This window comes from Mastomys coucha, unplaced genomic scaffold (genome assembly GCF_008632895.1).
Source record: "Mastomys coucha isolate ucsf_1 unplaced genomic scaffold, UCSF_Mcou_1 pScaffold22, whole genome shotgun sequence".
Taxonomy (NCBI): domain Eukaryota; kingdom Metazoa; phylum Chordata; class Mammalia; order Rodentia; family Muridae; genus Mastomys; species Mastomys coucha.
The window spans coordinates 101,322,246-101,335,935 of NW_022196905.1; the positions used below are offsets into that span (position 1 = coordinate 101,322,246).

A 13,690-nucleotide genomic window follows, 5' to 3' on the forward strand; every position below is an offset into this window, starting at 1 on the left:
TTCAAAACAGGGTTTCTCTGTGTAGCCCTGGCTGTCTTGGAACTCACTCTGTAGACCACGCTGGTCTCAAACTCAGAAATCCACCAGCTTCTGCCTGCCAAGTGCTGGGATTAAAGGCATGTGCCACCACTGCCCAGCCTCAAGAGGTTTTTATACACACAAATTGCAAGAAAATTTGCAAACCACATATCTAACAAGGGACTACTACATGGTGTTTTGCAAATCCAATTAAGGGTATGGGCAAAAAACTGAAGAGGAAAAAAAAAAAACAGGTGGCAAATAAAGTTTAAGGACTAACATTAAGCCACCAGACAAATTTGAATTAAAACTACAATGAGCTCTGAATGGTGGTGGAGCACATCTTTAACCTCAGCACTCAGAGGTAGGTGAATTCGAGTTCAAGGTCAGCCTGGCCTACATAGAGAAACCCTGTCTCAAAAAACAAAAAATAGCCGGGCGGTGGTGGTGCACACCTTTAATCCCAGCACTTGGGAGGCAGAGGCAGGCAGATTTCTGAGTTCGAGGCCAGTGTGGTCTACAGAGTGAGTTCCAGGACAGCCAGGGCTACTCAGAGAAACCCTGTCTCGAAAAACAAAGAAAAAAAAAACCAAAAAATAAATAAATAAAAACAAGCAAAAAACTACAATAAGCTAATACCATATTTCTTTTTAGAGTGTTAAATAAAAGTACTCACAATTCTAAATGTTGTCAAGGCTATAGAAAACAAGTTGGCAGTTTCTTGTAAAACTAAGAATGTAGCTATCATCTAACTCAGCCGTTGCAGTCACAGGTCTTTATCCACAAGAGATGAAAACCTGAAGCAGCTTTATTTGTGATCATCAAAAAACAGTGTAAACATTCAGGTGTTCTTCAGTCAGTGAACAGTCTAGTAAACCATGGAATATTACTCAGGAATGAAGAGCTTATACGTAAAGCAACCTGGATAGGCAGAGTGAGGGGATAAAAGCCAGCCCTACAGGTTAGATACTATGAGCTTCCATTTATAAAGGTTTTCTATGATCTGGGTGTGTTTCCCAAGTGTTTTTGTGCTAGAAGTTTTGCCCTCAAAGTGTCACGTGATGTTGAGATGGAAGAGACTTTAAAAGGTGGGGCCTAGTGGGAATCTTCAGATCATTTGAGGTGCTGCTTTTGGAAGACACATAGTTTTCTAGTTCTCATGGGACCCCAATTTATTGGTTCTCAAAAATTGTCATTTAAAAAGAGAAGCTTGGGTGCTAGGGACTTAGCTCAGTGGTGGGATGCTTGTTTAGAACAGGCAAGGTCCTGAGGTCAACATCCAACATGGGAAGAAAAAGGGATGGGGAAGGGAAGAGAGGACCATCCACTCACTCTGGCTTCCTGTCTGCCAGTGTGATCACTCCCTCAGTGTAGTAATCTTGGCTCAACCCACAGATCACAGATTGACAATAGATCACTGCAATAACATGATCCGATGTGCGTGGCCAATGCACGTGGGGTTGCTCAGCCATGCAAGGTGAGACAACAACGAATTCAGAAAGCACACATCTTTTATACTTTACAGAGGGCAGATTTCTGCAACAAGGCTAGCTGGCTGACTCTGGTTGGTGGAACACAGGACACAGGATCTCTTCAGGCATTGGTTGGCTTGCTCAGGGGGCTGTTCTTGGCTTAGTCAGCCAACTTCCCTATCCAGCTTTGCACCTGGCCTTGAAAAGTCAGGGTGACAGTTTTGTAGTCTTTTTCGAAATTCACCACAAGGAGAGGTTGAGGGTTATTTCAAAAATTGCTTCTCTTGTTTTTGTGGACCACCAGTTATTTTTGTTTTGGCCTTCACTAGCAATGCTCCCTTTATTATTGAATTCACCAATAGGTACTCATTAGCATTGAGATGATGGCTGTGCCAAATACTTGAACCTCCAGCATTGTGTACCAAACAAAAGCTCTTTTCTTATAAGGTTATCCAGATTCAGGCATTTCATCACAGCAAGCAAAAACAGACCAGTGCAATATTTCTATAACATTTTTTTGTAAAGACATCACTTTAGAATTGGAGAACAGATTAGTAGTGGCCCAGAGACTGGGTAGGGTGGAAGGGGGTGTATTTCGAAGGTACAACAGTAAGGGCTTTGTTATGTTGATTATATCCTTCATGTGGCCATGAAGGTGGACACACATGGGAACTCATAGGAGATAGCCAGAAATAAGTTCAGAAATAAGTAAAAGAGCAGGAACAAACCAGAGAGGCTTAGGGAGACGAGTGAGTCACCAAGGGCTGTCAAGACTATGATGTTCAAACCTAGTGTCTTGTGAGCTACCATACCACTCTTAGGAAACAACAGAAAGGTGCTCCCCCTGCCCCACCCTGTGTGTGTGTGTGTGTGTGTGTGTGTGTGTGCGCGTGCAGTGTGTGTAGAATCTACAATTATTTCAACAGAGTGAATTCAGTTGTAAGAAACCCTGTGACATAAGACCTGCATTTGTTTGCAAATGGTGACTTTTTATACTTTCCTATTTGATGTAACCATTTTGCTTAAATCTTAACAAGGTACTGTCCTCACACCTTAGAGAGAACTGCGTGTGGGAAATGCCCTTGGCAGTCACGAAAAGAAGCCTGGCATCTTCTTGGTAGTGATTGTTAGGGGTTTACCATTTCACCTAGCCACGGTGAAATCTATGTTCAGTGTCTTTCCCTCCATTTAAAGCCAAATTCAAATTTCTTCCAGCTCCTCAAACCAACATTCTTAGGCCAGTTTGTCCTCCCCCAAATAGTATCTTGTCAATAATTAAGTAACTGCTACAGTTAGAGCATGATGCAAGGCCCCTTTCTTTCTGGGATACTATCAGGAATAATACTCTCTGAGATGAGATGAAGCCAGGAGCCCTGCTAGGTTATTTACTTAGTATTCATCTGCTCTTCCCAGAGAGTGTTGGGGATGGTGAGGGCAAGAACCTCCATCTGTCTATTCCAAATATTTGGGCAATGACTGACTGTACCTTGGAAAAACAAGGGTGGAGGAAAGACAAACCCTTCAAGTGTGAGGCACTCCTCCACCCAGGCTGTCAGGTACCACATACAGCTGTGGAGAGCCTCCCAGAACTATTTGGTTCCAGCAGCTTGCTTCCCTCCTATAGCTAGTGACTCACCTGTACCTCACTAATCTAATCAGGACTTACCTGCTTGAAAACCACGCATGATACCCACCCCCAGCAGGGACCATGTCATCATATCAGGATCCAGGCTCTCGGGTACCTCAAACTGACTGACTGTGACATCAACCTCATGGCCATGAAGGGATCCATTGCTAAAACGTGAGACTTTTTGTTTCCTTTTTGAGGGAGGTCTCTGATCATTGTTATGTGGGCTCTATTTGGTTCCTACAATAAGACCCCCAGATGTCTACTTCTTCCCTTTCCCATCAAGCCCCAGAGCTCTTACAAGCTCCAAAATGGAAGTCAGAAAGTGTCTCTAGCACAGCACAGGACTGTATGGCTGCAGACCTATTAGTTTCTTAAAGAAGTGAAACCTCAGGCTGGAGAGATGGGTCAGAGGTTAAGAGTACTTGCTGCTCTTCCAGAGGTCCTGAGTTCAATTTCCAGCAAAACATGGTGGCTTATAACCACCTATAATGAGGTCTGGTGCCCTCTTCTGGTCTGCAGACATACATGTAGGCAGACTACTGTATACATAATAAATAAAGAAATCTTTTTGAACATTTTTTTAAAAAAAAGAAATAGTCTTTGGTTTTCCCATTTGTATGTGTATTACTAGAAATTTTCTGCTTAAATGTAGTGTGAGATAGCATTGGGTTGTCTGTGTGTTTGTGCTAATGAGGGTGAACACAGATCTTTGTACAGGCCATGCTAATCTTTCTACTATGTAGCCATACCTCCAGCTTCTGCATTTTTCTGTAATAAAATCTGATGCTTATACTGTGCATTTATCTTAGACTGAAACTGGGATTTAGTTTGTGTTAATGTATCATATCCTTGCATAACATTTAGGTTTTAGTATGTAATGTGAGATGGGTCTGTCCTTTGTGCATATAGAAATGACTATCTGCTTTTCTGTTTAGATGTGTTCAGGGGCTTCTAGTTTTTAAGACTATGCAGATATAAAGAGTGTCTTTTTAGGGGCTGGAGAGACAGCTCTGCAGTTAAGAGCACATGTTGCTCTTGCACAGGACTCTAATTTGGTATTTAGAGTGGCTAAACTCAAATGGTGGCTCACAACCATTTCAGTTTCAGAGTGTACAATGCCTCTTCTGTCTTCAGCCAACACCAGGCATGCATATGATGCATATATACATACAGTCAAAATACTCTTAAACATAAAATAAAATAAAATTAATAAGATCATAATTTTTAATAATTTAAAAAGAGTATCTGATGTGGTGTCGAATGGGCACATGTAAAATAAGAAACTTGGAGAGTCTGGATTTTAACTGTTCATAAACCCAGCTAGCTGCCAGAGTTTCACACATGTGAATGACAGGGAACACAAGAGTCCTAGGTACAAACAAAACACTTGGTACTCAAGGCAAAAGCAGCTGATTTTGTAATGGTTCCTCAGCTGGTCTGATAATGCATGTACATTGGGGCACATTTCAGGAGAATCCTGGTTAGAACAAGTCTGCCATCCCCCACCCCGGAGTGCAGTGCCCTCCTTATTTCCCTTCCAGAGGGACTTATACTCTGAAATCTATGCCTTCTTTGTCCAAGGAGGGAAAGAGCAGCCTCCCCCTAACCCTGGTAACTTCTCATCCTCACTGTCCCAAAGTCTAGAAAACAAACATTCCTAACCTGGATGAAATTACCCTACTGTGAGGACAGGGGTTGTACAGTAGCCTGAGGTGTTCATGGAAAGCGACTTCATAAAAGGACCTAATGGGAACTGGGTATTGAATTCATTGTGCGAGCATGGCTATGGCTGTATAAAATAAGTTGTGTATATGGTGTGTGTATGTTATTTAACTTTATTGTTGTTTCTGTGGAAGTAAGTAGGCAACACTTCATTATTTTAAATCAGTTCTAAATATTTTGTAGTTTCTTGTGTGTGTGTGTGTGTGTGTGTGTGTGTGTGTGTGTGTGTGTGTGTGTGTAGAACAGCTCTACTGAGATAAAATTCACATAAAAGCCATTTAAAGTACCCAGATAGGACCAGCAAGATAGGTTAAAGCCAATGAAAACCTGAGTTTGGTCCCAGAATCTATGTTAAAAATCCAGAGTTGGTGGTGTATATCTGTAATCCCAGCACTTCTGGAGTGATATGGGAGGTAGACATGACAATTGATCAGAAGTTCACTTGCTAGCTAGCCTGAGGTATGCACTGCTGCATAAACAAGAAAGAGCCTTTCTTTGTCATGTAGAAGCAGAGAACTATCTCCTGAAAGAAGTTGTCCTTTGGTCTACACACACACACACACACACACACACACACACACACACACACACACATATGAATTAAAAAAATGATAAAAATTAAAGAGAACAAGTTGGTGTAAGCATGGTGCCAGCACCTGGAATGTAGAGGTGAGAGAATTTTCAGTTTAATAGGTCATCTTCAGTCACTTAGAGGCCAGTCTGAACTACATAGAACCCTACTCCAAAAAATTAAAAAGCACAAGTTTTAGATTTTAATGCAGTTACCACCCAAATAGTTTTATATTGTCACATCAAAGAATGCTAATGCTCACTCACAGTTGCAGTCACTCTTGGCAACCATGTATCTGTCTCTGTTTCTATGCATTTGCCTGTTCTGAATGTTTAATTTTAATAGTCATGTAATATGTGGCCTTCTGTCACACTTGTGTGACTGGCTTCTGCTCATCATAGCACTTTCAGGTTCATCTGTATTGTGGCAGCCACTTTTTATTTATTTCCAAATAATGTTTTACTATAAGTATATGCCACATTGTATCCATTGTATCTCATTCACTCACTGATTGATACATGGGATGTTCCCACTTTAGAAACAATGAAAATATTGCCATTTTGAGTACTTATATATATATATTTTATGTCGACATTTGTCTCCATTTCCCCAGTTCTATATCTAAAAGAGGGATTGTGGAGTCTCATGTTTATCTTTTTGTTTTGTTTTTCGAGACAGGGTTTCTTTGTGCCTGAACAACTACTGGACTCTTGAACTTTCCATTGAGAGACAGCCTTTGTTAGATTAGCTGGGCCATAGCCTCTAGGCCACTAGATATGTAGAAATCCCAAATACATAGATTCATTCTATTAGTTCTGTTCCTCTAGAGAATCCTGACTAATACACTGGGTTTGGTTACCAGTTCTCATGCCATCTGTAACTCCAGTTTCCAAGTATCCAACATGCTCTTCTTGGCTTCTGAGGGCACTGCATGCACATGGTGCATAGACATACATGCAGGCAAAATTTCCATAATACATAAGCATTCTTTAAAAAAAAAAACCACTTTGTCAGTGTTTGTACTCTCCCTATACACTTGAAAATTGCATCCTATATATTTTCTATTTGTTTCATGTGGGATTCTACATTATCTATTAGATACAGCTCGTTGTTTTCTTTTTATACTATTTTTATTGATTATTTTGGGAATTTCTCATCATGAACCCCAATCACACTCACTTCCCAGTCCTTCCAGGTCCACCCCCACCCTTGTGACCTCTTCCCAGAAAAAGAAGAGGAGGAGGAGGAAGAGAAAGAGGAAAAAGAAGAAACAAGTTCAACTTGTGTTGTTCATATTCCCACTGAAGCATGGTCAAACTCCCGGTGGCCAGTCCTTTAAGGAAAACTGAGTTCTTCCCCACCTGTACCCCACCAGAAGCCATTAATTGTGGAAAGCTACACTTCAACATCTTTATCAAAATTTTTTTTAAAGTATTTATTTATTTAATATATATAAATATGCTCTAGCTGTCTTCAGACACCAGAAGAGGGCATCAAATCCCATTACAGATGGTTGTGAGCCACGTGGTTTCTGGGAATTGAACTCAGGAAGGACCTCTGGAAGAATAGTCAGTGCTCTTAACCACTGAGCCAACCCTCCAGCCTGCTTTATCACAATTTTTAAGCATTCTCTTCAATGGTTTTCTGTCTAGGGTGTTACTTCTTTTGGGGGGTGTCTTAGGGTTTTATTGCTGTGAAGAAACACCATGACCACAGCAACTCTTTTAAAGGACAACATTCAACTGGCGCTGGCTTATAGGGTTAGAGATTTAGTCCATTATCATCATGGCAGGAAGCACGGCAGCATCCAAGCAGACATGGCACTGGAGGAGCTGAGAGTTCTACCTCTTGTTCCAAAGACAGCAAGGAGAAGAGTGGCTTCCAGGTACTTAGGAAGAGGGTCTTAAAGCCTCTGCCCACAGTGATACACCTACTCCAGAAAGGCCACACCCACCCCAACATATTTTTTTTTTCAATTTCTCTATAACTTAATTGTAACTCAGCTGGTAACAGTGTTTTGTTTGGCTTATTTGTATTTGAGTGCATATAGTTATGTGCATGCTATGGGCACACAGGTGGAGGCCAGAGGACAACTTACAGGATTCCATTATTTCCTTCTATCGTTTGGTTCCTAGGTATTAAATGTCAGACTTGATGGCAAACACCTTGATCCACTGAGCATGTCACTGGCCTGCTTGGGGATTTTGCTTTGTACTACTGGGAATTGAACCCAGGTCTCATACATGCTAGTTAGTGCTCTGCTACTTAGCTGCATTCCCAGCTGTCTTTTTACTTTGTATTTTGAAATAAGATCATACTAAGTTGCCTAAGTTGGCCTTAAACTTGTCTTACTCCTGGCTTAAGGAGTATTATAGGCCTGTGCTACCAGACTTGGCTTATTAGATTGGTTTTTTTTTTTTTTTTTTCCGAGACAGGGTTTCTCTGTATAGCCCTGGCTGTCCTGGAGCTCACTCTGTAGACCAGGCTGGCCTCGAACTCAGAAATCCACCTGCCTCTGCCTCCCAAGTGCTGGGATTAAAGGCGTGCGCCACCACGCCCGGCTCTAGATTGGTTTTTTTATTATGGAAAAGTTCAAAGACAAAAGAGGTGATAAAGGGAAAAAGAGGGAGAAAGGAAGAGGAGAAGGGGAAGGAAGGAAGGACGGAGGGAGAGAGAGATGTCCAATAATGATCAATTAATGGCAAATCTTGATTTGTCCATATCCCTTGCCACTCTGTTCCTCTACCTTGTCCTGAAGAGGTCTCAGAGGCCATATCATCCCCCACCATGGGATTTTAGTATTTATGTATAAAAATTGAAGTCACCTAAAAAACAACTATGAAGCCATTATTATATAAACATATACCACAACACTAGTGTTATATATTATCTTAAGATAGGTGTTAAATTTGATATCACCAGATGCTAAAACAGGACCCACTCATCTGACTGCTGCAATATATGGCTTGGTTTCCTTGACCCAGCAGCTACTGGAGCTGCTCCCATAGGGAGGGACCATAGCTGCTTTTCCCTGTATCCATCACCAACCAGATGTGGCCTTGGCTCCATATCTACTTTGCAAGTCCAGAACTGCTTTTGTACACAGCTCAGCTCTCCAATGCCATTTCTAGGTGTATTTTGAGAGACTGCTCTCTCCCCTAGGGTCAAATTCTCTTTTGTGTCTCTGCCCACCAGTGTTACTAGATGTGGATGTCACACCTTTCCTTGAGAGTTTTTACCATATGCAGTTGTAAATGTTTCTGTGCCATTAGGTCACCATGTTTTATTATAGCAACATCATAGATAGGACCAAGTTGCCAAACACTTCCGTCCCCTCCAGATTTCATGGCTTTATCAGGCTGGACAGAGCAGTCTTTTTAGCTTCTCCCATTCCAGAAGCCTCAGATACCTCTAGACCACCAGGGTTTCCTAGTGATCCCTGCCTGGTGGACTTCAAGATCCCTACCCTTTCATTTCTCCCATTCTTCCCCAACTATAGCAGTTTCCATGAAGGACTAGCAATGCTATGCTGAGAGCTTTGAAGAACTGTGAAGATCAAGAGCTCTTAACCTAGGCAGGTCTATTGGCTTCCCCTAAGACTCACCAACTATTCCTTTTTTCTCTAGGCCCAGGACCTGGTTTCTGACACGTCTGTAAACTGACATTTGGCTTACTTGTCCAGCCTGTTAGTTGTTTAGGTGGGATGCTTATGCAGCTTTTATATACTCATGCTTATTTTGCACTGAGGGCTAGAGCTGTGCCTCCATTTTCCATGCTTTCAGCTCCACTATGGTCTTGAGGTGCAGATGCTTAGTGTGCTCAGAGGCATTAGGAGAGCTATACACTCTATGGGTGAGCACAAGAACAACAAGGAGTAGGAGGAGCTAACCAGACAGGACTTGGGAGGAGTTTTACTCTTTTCTCTGCAACTGGCTGCCTCACACACTGTACTCAGGTGCTATGGGATTTTCTCTAGACATCTAGGGGCAAGAGATCAATCCAAGAAGAGAACACAGCTAAGTCAAATACTTCAGGGGTCACAGAGGTCATACCAGACCTTAAATTTAGTTCCAAATGTCTTGGAGCCCTGTGTCAAGCATTTGTTGGAAGGCAGGGCAAACCCTGACAGGGTTAAGAGAGAACTTGCATAGACATATGGAATCATGGAGTTGGAGAGATGGCTCAGCAGTTAAGAGCACTAATCTGGGTTTGATTTCCACATGACAAATAAAAACAATTGTCTGTAACTCAGTTTTAGGGCATCCAATACTTTATTTTGGCCTCCAAGGAAGCTGCACACATGTGGTGCACAGACATGCATGCAGGCAAAACACCCATACACATAAAATAAGGATAATCTTTTGAAATATTCTACAAAAGAAATATAGGAAAAACAAAAAAAAGAAAAAAACCCAAAAAAACAAAAAACAAAAAAAGAAATATAGGGCCAGTTCATTCTGTTCTGTGTTAAGACAGCAGCCTCACTGGGTGGGTGATGAGAAGACCATCATTGCAGAGAACAGAGAGTTTGCCAAGTACCTCAGAGAGGCTAGCTGGAGAGAGAAGTAAGGAAGAAGGCATTTCCTCCCCTATCATCAAACTGAGTACCATAATTTCAGGTTCCTTCATTTGCTTGGCTGAATATGTACCTGTGAACGTAGTATATTACTAAATAAGACAGTCACATGATTTCAGGTCTCTTCTAATCTCTAGGAACCTTCTGGTTTCTGTCCTAGGTAAAGCCACTGGGAGGGTTTTGAGTAGGGAATTTTTCCAAACTAATGCTTTATAAAAGCCACTATTTTGTGCTAAAAGTGGTCATGGGGCAAGGAAGAAATACAAGGATACTATTGAAAGCTATTTGCTCACCTAGGGATACAGGGTGAGGATTGGGGAAGGGACACATAGCTGGATCCTAATGTGTCAGCTGTTAGAGGAAGACTTCAGTGCTGGAAGGTGGGGGCCTAAAGTGGGCAACATCCTTCAGGAAAGACCAGAGGGTGTGTAAAGCTAGAGTTCCCTGAAGGCACGATTGATAGTTAAACACAGAAGCAAGGTCTGAATCCTGGACCTAGAAAGACATCTGAATATGGTCTTACCTAAGACATGAAAAGCCCACTTGAAGACAAGTGGTTTAGGGGTCTAGGTGCCTGTCAAGTTAGATGACTTCCTGGGACCTGTGCCTGAGGCCTGCTCCTGGTCTTCTCAACAGTACCTCTTTGATACCTCTAATACCAACACCAGATCCTCCATTACTCTAGGACTATCTCTCAATCTTCTCCCCCATCAGTAGCCTCTCTGTAATAGCAAAGGTTGTCGGGCTTCTGTAGAGTATAATTACCTTCTTGAGTCCCCATTCTGTTTCCCAGGGAGCCTTGGCTCCAAGGGACCATCCACAGGACCCCAGCAAGACTTTTAAGTCGCCCCTTTCAACCTCATTGTACACATACAATGGATTCTTTGCATGCTCCTTCCCCAAACTCCTGCTGGTCGGCCTCTAGCTGCTTCCTTGTCCCACCCTCTGCCACAACCACTTTGTTTTCTAAGAACAGATTTCTAGTCCAGCATGGTAGGGCACTCCTTTAGTCCCAACGCTTGGAAGGTAGAGGTAGGCGGATCTATGTTAGTTCGAGGCCAGCCAGGGCAACACAGAGAAAAATACTAAGTAAATAAATAAATAAATAAATAAGAACAGACTTCCTTTTCTCTGTTTATGCCCTCTGCCAGTTACAGTGACCAACTGGTCACAACGCACAGTGGACAAACGGACAAACAGTGGGTTTCCACGGTCCAAAAGGCCAGCAGAAGGGTCTCTCTCTCTCTGTGTGTCCACAGCGATTCCAAGAAAGGACAAGAATGTAAAAAGAAGGCTTATGGGGGAGGAAACCCGTGGTCCAGGTACCTTTCCAACCCTTGCAGTTGCCTGTCAGCAGAATTCTAATCTCCAGCCGGGCGGAGTTTCTCCAGGTTGAGCTTCTGACCACGCCTCTTGACCCACCTCTCACCTTGTGACCACGCCCCCGAGCTCCACCCTGGCTGTCTCGCCGCGCCAGCTTCCTGAGTCAATGGCTGCCAGCACGCGCCTGCGCCCTCTGGCCCATCCTGCACCCCACCCCTATAGGCTCCGCCTTCCAGAGGCCCCGCCTCTCTCGTTTGCGAGCTGAGCCACACACTGCGCATGCTCCAGCCGCGGCGCCCCCGACTCCGCGCTCGGCTGAGTTCGGGCATTTCCGCCTCTTTGTTTTAAACTCTGCACGGCTTTTTTCTCCTCCTCTTGGGGGGAACCCAGAGGGAGCGGCGCCCCCTCCCCCTCCCGGCGAGCCCCCGCGTGCGCCCGCTCGCCCGCCGCCCGAGACGCAGGTCAGTGAGCCCGCCCCACCCGGCCTGGCCCGCGCGCCCGCTCCTCAGGCCGCGGCGTCGGCCCACGGTCCACAGAAGGCTGCGAGCCCAGCGCCCCGGGCAGGCCTGGGAGGCGGGACCCTAAAAACCAGCGAGAAGGCCAGGACTTGGGAGGTCTGGACCCCGGGAGGGCAGAACCCTGGGCCATGCTAGATCCCGGAACAGTCCGGACCCCGGGAGGACAGGAAACCTGGACCAGACAGAACCCGGGGAAGAGCCTGCACCAGGCTGGACCCTGGACCAGGCTGGACCAAGGGTGGGAAGAATCCTAGACCAGGCAGAACACGAACCGAGGTGGATTTTGAGCAATCTGGATCCCGAGAAAACTGGACCTAGGGAAGATAAGGACCTCAGTCCGGCTAGACGTAGCACCAGGCACGATTCCAGAGAACAGGACCCCGGAAGAACTGGAGTCTGGGCCAGGCTGGATCCAGGGAGATCAGGACCGCAGACCTGGCAGGACCCAGACCAGGCCAGAATTACTGAGGGCTAGTCACTGAACAGTTCTTAGGACTGAGCAGATCTCTCATAGTTCTGGTACCCCAGGACAGGTGAAGCCCCGACTCTTGGAATGGACACTTGGGGGAGGGTCGATATTAGAGACCTGACAAGATTCTAGGAAAGGTCATTGAGGAAGAATGGCTCTCAGGACCTGGCAGGACCTAGAAAATGGCAGAAGCACTGAGATGGGCCAAGTAAAGATAAATTACAGAGGAGGGTTAAGACCCTGAGACCACCCCACAGAGGGCCAGGGCGCTAGGACAAGGCCATAGGACTCAGGGACAAACCTGCTGCAGAGAGCTGGAAAATCAAGGTTGGCTCAAAGGAATCTGGACCACTATGACAGTTCTTTGAGCAGTTTGGGGCCCTAAGGATGAACTGTGAGGAGAGTTCAGAATATAGACAAGGCTTTAGGACAAACAGGACGAAAGTCCCTTTGAAATGAAAGCCTTGGAGTTGAACCGTGAGGATGGTCCTCAGGGATTAATTACATAGATAATAGCTGGAACTTTAAGGCAGGGAGGGCCTGGGACTGTAGATATGGACTCCCAAACTCTGCTGAAAAGATTACTAGGTAGGCACTGGGAGGTTGAGATCTGCCCAGCTCATACTGGACCTTTGCTATGAAGTGCTTACACTTCCCACAAGTCCCCTAGCTTCCTGGAGTTACAGAGTGGGTGAGGATCTTAGGATAGTTGCAAGGCAAAGTTGGAGCTCAGCTGCGCTCCAAGGACTCAGATATCAAGGGCATGCCCTGTACTTGCTGCTTCATGCCCCAGCCTCCAAGTTGCCTCTTGCCTCCTCTCCCCAGCTCCTACAGAACTGTGCCTTTCCCTAGTCTTGGCCCCAAGTCAGTGGCTGTACCTTTACCCTCCCTCTTTTCCCAGCAGGTCATGAGGGTGTGGTGTAGAAAGGCTAGAGGCTAGGTGTCCAGTGGGGAGGAGGCACTCCAGGAGTAGGTAAGAAGGTAAGGTCAGTGAGCAGAGGACTGAGGGGCTTTTGAATAGATGAACACCTAGCCCTCATATTCCTGTTTCTCCCCTAAAAAGGAAAGAGTTTTTGTTTCCCTGAAATCTTCCCAGTCAGTCTGTCATGGAGAACACAATATTTGTGGGAAAGTGAGATGTATTTTTACTGTTGTGGGAGACACTAGGGCAGATACTGTAATGTTCACTGAAAACCTGATATGTTTCAAGATGAGAAAGCAAGGGGATTCTAGAGTGGCCTAGCTCCCACACAGACCTGAGGTGGTCAACAATAGGTGTGTTGCTCTGTGGAAGTTCTGCTCTGTCAGGCTGCACTTAAAAGTGCTGGAGGCAGGATGGGAGTAAACTCTGGGCTGTTTGGATTCCTAAGAGATACTTGAGCTGGCCAGTT

General features: G+C 44.7%; 2 protein-coding genes across 9 annotated transcripts in view; one reads left to right on the plus strand and one right to left on the minus strand.

The window, feature by feature from the left end:
- Slc49a3 (solute carrier family 49 member 3) overlaps positions 1 to 11,483 on the minus strand; it is a 21,540-nt gene extending 10,057 nt beyond the window's left edge. The window contains exon 1 of one of the 2 annotated variants that reach the window (XM_031337259.1): positions 11,419 to 11,483. The gene's annotated coding sequence lies outside the window, so the exon portion shown is untranslated. Of the gene's footprint in view, positions 1 to 11,315; positions 11,399 to 11,418 lie in introns of those variants that run through there. The other variant, XM_031337257.1, reaches the window with a different exon arrangement.
- A 76-nt stretch (positions 11,484 to 11,559) lies between these two features.
- The window catches only part of Pcgf3 (polycomb group ring finger 3), a 38,392-nt gene continuing 36,261 nt past the window's right edge, over positions 11,560 to 13,690 (plus strand). For 4 of the 7 annotated variants that reach the window (XM_031337260.1, XM_031337264.1, XM_031337267.1 and 1 more), the window contains exon 1: positions 11,648 to 11,773. The gene's annotated coding sequence lies outside the window, so the exon portion shown is untranslated. The other 3 variants (XM_031337268.1, XM_031337269.1, XM_031337261.1) reach the window with 3 other exon arrangements.